The sequence below is a fragment of the Dendrobates tinctorius genome, unplaced genomic scaffold (assembly GCF_039654945.1).
Source record: "Dendrobates tinctorius isolate UK_male_01 unplaced genomic scaffold, ASM3965494v1 ptg000043l, whole genome shotgun sequence".
Lineage (NCBI taxonomy): Eukaryota > Metazoa > Chordata > Amphibia > Anura > Dendrobatidae > Dendrobates > Dendrobates tinctorius.
In genome coordinates, this window is record NW_027361711.1 from 11677271 (window position 1) to 11682413 (window position 5143).

The window sequence follows — 5143 nt, forward strand, 5'->3', positions numbered from 1 at the left end:
GGAGTTTGTATGTTATCCCCGTGTTTGCGTGGGTTTCCTCCGGGTTCTCCAGTTTCCTCCCACACTCCAAAGACATACTGATGGGTCTCACAATCCAGATTCCCTATCGGGGAAGTGCTGATAATGTCTGTAAAGTGCTGTGGAATTATTGGAGTTAAATAAATTAGTAAAATAAATAAATAAACCTATTGAAGCGATAGAAAATTTATAAGAATTTAATACATTTTTAAGGCAAATGAAAGCAATGAGGAGGAGCTCAGCAGCACGAAAAAAAAAGAGCTTGGAAGAAACCTACAATGGATGATTACAGAATGCTTTTGTTAGTAAAAACAAAAGAAAAAAACTACAACATCTACAAAAAAAAGCACTCCTTCTCTCAAGGTGTTGGGTGTATCAATGTCAAACTCTAGTCAAGAGTTGTCTTCATGAAAGAAAATCCAGAGCGTTTACAGTATATCAAGATGCAAACCTCTAGTAGCAGTCATGTAATGAAAGTCAAGATTAAACTAGAAAACCTCTAAAAAATCCATCAGTTCTGTAACAGGACTTTATGGACAGATGAAACCAAGATTATCTTGTGACGAGAAGAGAGCAGAATGAAGAAGGAAGGGACGAGCTCACGATCTGCCATAAGTGGTGGACTCAGGTTTATGCCTTGGGCACGTACGGCGCGCCAGTGGAACTGGGTGACTGGCGTTTACTAAGGATGTGACCACGAACAGAAGTAGCAAGAAGAATTAAGTGTATAGAGCTATAAATCCAACTCAGATTCTGCCAAATGTTGGATAGGATGGTGCTTCAGAATACAGAAGGATAATAATCATCAAATCATACCATAAAAGAACCTAATAACTTCTTAAAGGTTGCTTAATACCAGATAATTATAGCATATGCCCAGCAAAGAATCTCAGGGGAGAAAACTAAGTATTTGACTAAATCCATGCACTACAGACTTCAGGTAGACCATGACTATAAGGAATATGTAGCGAAATGTAAAAAATATTGCTTATAATTACTACGTTAGTTTTACCAATTTCGTTTAAATATGCCAAATAATGGTACTAAATATATAAATATATTTTCCAATTTATATGCAGTTATCCTATAATTATAGTATGTAGTTCTCTAATATTTTTCATGTAAAATACTGTGCAAAATGTTTAGTCAGGCATGGAAAAAAATGCTGCAAATTAGCAATACTTTCAAAAATAGAAGTGTTAATAGTTTATTTTTTTTATCAATTAAATCAAATCAATTTTTGTGTGACTACCCATCCAAGCATCTTGTACAACTAATCACAGACCTTCTGTGGATATAGGCTTGCGCAAATCCGTGTCTCTTCATGTAATCCCATAAAGACTCAATGTTGAGATCAGGGCCTTGTGGGGGAGGGGAGTGGGGTGGTGCATACTATCACTTCTCTATAATGGTACTGCAAGATAAATATGTATCTGCCTGTATTTCTCAGCATTGAGGACTAAAAAGAAATTGGCAGTGGTCGACCAAGGAAACTTACTGCAATAGATGACAGACCCATCATACTTCCATTCTAAATCAGAAGATGTCCAGCAGTGACGTCAGAGAAGCACTGGCAGCAACTTGTTGGACCCAGCTACACCCATCTACTGTTCAGAAATATCTATCCAGAAGTGGTCTTCATGCAAGAATTGTGGTCAAAAACCATACCTTCGACATGCTAACCAGGCCAAGTGACTCAACTATGCATGAAAACATAAACATACCCTTTCCCCATAAACTTCTCCACATGCACAGAAGTTGACACAAATGGGTTTGAATGAATACTAAAGGTAACATCCTCACCTGTGACCTGTTTGCTTGTAATCTCTGTGTGTGCAAAGAAGCTGAATGAGTTTCTGGGATCCAGACAGACTCTTGCATCTTTCATCCAGCCACTGATGTTTCTGGATTGTGAGTCATGGGGAAAGCAAAAGAATTGTCAACGTATCTACAGGAAAAGGTAGTTGAACTGTATAAAATAGGAAAGGGATACAAAATGATATCCAAGGAATTGATAATGCCAGTCAGCAGTGTTCCCAACTGTGATTAACAAATGGAAAATCAGGAGCTATGTAAAAATAAAACCAGTCAGGTAGACCGACAAAAATGTTGTCCACAACTGCCAGGAAAATTGTTCAGGATGCAAAGACAAACACACAAATAACATCAGCTGAAATACAGGACTCTGAAAACTAGCAGTGTGGCTGTTTCAAGATGCACAATAAGGAGGCACTTGAAGAAAAATGGGATGCATGGTCGAGTCGCCAGAAAAAAAGCCATTACTGCTCAAATGCCACAAAGTATCTCACCTTTAATACGCAAAAGAGCACAGAGACAAGCCTCAAAAATTCTGGAACAAGGTAATTTGGAGTGATGAAAACAAAATTTAACTTTTTGGCCACAACCATAAACGTTACATTTTGAGAGAGGTCAATAAGGCCTATGATGAAAGGAACACCATTCCTACTGTAAGGCACGGAGCTGGACCGCTGATGTTTTGGGGATGTGTGAGCTACAAAGGTACAGGAAACTTGGTGAAAGATGAATGCAGCACGTTGTCAGCAAATACTGGAGGCAAATTTGCACTCATCAGCCCGGAAGCTTCGCATGGGACGTACTTGGACGTTCCAACATGACAACGATACTAAACACAAGGCCAAGTTGACCTATCATCGGCTACAGCAGAACAAAGTGAAGGTTCTGGAGTGGCCATCTCAGTCTCCTGACCTCAATATCATTGAGCCACTCTGGGTAGATCTCAAGCGCACAGTTCATGCTAGACAGCCTAGGAATTTAGAAGAACTAGAGGCTTTTTGCCAAGAACAGAGGGCAGCTTTACCATTTGAGAAAATAAAGAACCTCATCCACGACTACTCCAAAAGACTTCAACCTGTCATTGACGTTAGAATGGGGCAATACACGGTATTAAGAAATGGGATATGTGAACTTTTGATCAGAGTCATTTGGATGTTTTAGATTGTCATTACGATTTAAAAAGAGAAAACACAATAGTTTGACAATAAATTGCTTCACCCAACCATTAACCAAGAGTGGAGAAAAAGTTTTTGTGTATCATTCATATTCTCAGAAAAAAGGCGAAGAAAGCAAAAATTCAGTTGGGGTATGTAAACTTTTGAGCACAATTGTATAATGTGTACAATTTTGCTTACAATTAAGATTTTTCTTGTTCATTTTGTTTGTACGTAATTTCAAGTTTATTTTGTGCAATATCCAAATGTGAAAGTTAAGAATGTAAAGTTTTTTTTAAATTGGGGCATGAGAAAACATAAGAATCGGTCCTTGGATTTGAAACAATTTTCATAAACTCAAATTTTGCATACCTGTGTAATGAGTGTCGGCAGGCAACAATGAAGCATGATGAAGTTTGATTGCAATTTTGGAGATTTATTTCAGCAAATGAAGCTGGGATTCAGAAATTCAGAAGGACAATTCCATTATGCAATACCATGAAGGAGGCATATGGCGCCAAATTAATTTTGCAGCAAAACAACAACCCCAAACATAACATCAATGACATTAACAACTCTCTTTAGCATAAAAAAGAACCTGGTAATGTAAAAAGTCTGGAAAGTGGCGATTTGGCCCTCACAGAGACGTGATTTCAACATCATTAAGTTTGTGTGGGATTACATGATGAAACCGAAGGATTTTTGCGAGCCTACATCCACAGATCTGTAGTTAAAACTCCTAGATGTTTGGACTAACCTCCCTGCTGAGTTCTTCCAAAACCTGTGCGCAAGTGTTCCTTGAAGAATTGATGCTGTTATGAAGTGAAAGGGTGGTCACACCAAATAATGATTTGTGGTAGGCTCACCAAGTGAGAAGGATCCTCTTAAGCCCCAGGTCCAGGTGGGCACACAGCCTACAGGTGTTGATGCAGCAAGCTGGAAGGCATGTGGGCAATGAGGTCTTGGCCCATAAATGAATCACAGGAGCACCAGGACGGATGAAGTAGAACCCAGCAGGGATGAATGCAAGCACAAACACAAAGCAAAGATGTGGAACAAACCAAACATAGGACAAGATTCTCAATTCCAAGACAGAGGTGTGTGTCTTAATGGGGCTTAAATATGTCTAGGGAGATTATGTCATGATCTACACTGGGCAACTTGAAAACCTGACGTGGAACAGAGGGCAGCGGACCCAGGTGAAGGAAACAGAGCACGGGATTGCTATGTAACAATTTGATTTAAATATCTCTTTTGCTCATTCACTTTGCATTTTGTAAATAACAAATAATGCTATTAACACTTTTATTTTTGAAACCATTCATAGTTTGCAGCGATTTTTTTTACACCTGCCTAAAACTTTTGATTGATACTGTGTTATACCAATGGATAGCCATATTGGCTTCTTCTCTAGTGTACTTCCCAGTCAATACCATACAAAAGTGAATCTAGCAAAAACGTTAAGGCTAGGTTCACATTGCGTTAACGGCCCTGCGTTCAATGGGATCTGTTACATAGCGGCACTAACGCTATGTAACGGATGCGTTAACGCTCCCATTGGCTGCAATGATACTAACGCATCCAAACTCATGCCAAAATCGGCATGATGCGTTACTTCATGACGTACCCTTGAACGCGGTGTGCAGCGTTCGGGGGTGCGTCATGGAGTAACGCATCATGCCGATTTTGGCATGCGTTTGGATGCGTTAGTATCATTGCAGCCAATGGGTGCGTTAACGCATCCATTACATAGCGTTAGTGCCGCTATGTAACAGATCCCGTTAAACGCAGGGCCATTAACGCGATGTGAACCTAGCCTAATAAAGGGGTGAAAGGTTTTTTTTTCAAACAGCATTTTGAACACGCAGAGAAAAAAAAAAAAAAAAAGTGTGGGTTATTTTTAAGATGCAGAATCATTCCACCAAAAAATGAATGGCATTTAATATTATAAACACAACAATAACTCAACGTCACAGTGATTTTTTCTCAAAGGAATAATGCTGCATCTTAAATGGAAGTTACATTGTAGATTTTGTTCATGTGAATGGTAGCTGATCGGCAATACCCAGGAACGGCCACTAAGGCTGGGCATTAAAGGGTTGAAATCAATGGAGCTCAGATCTACAAATAGAAGGCAAAAATTAGGAAATATAAAA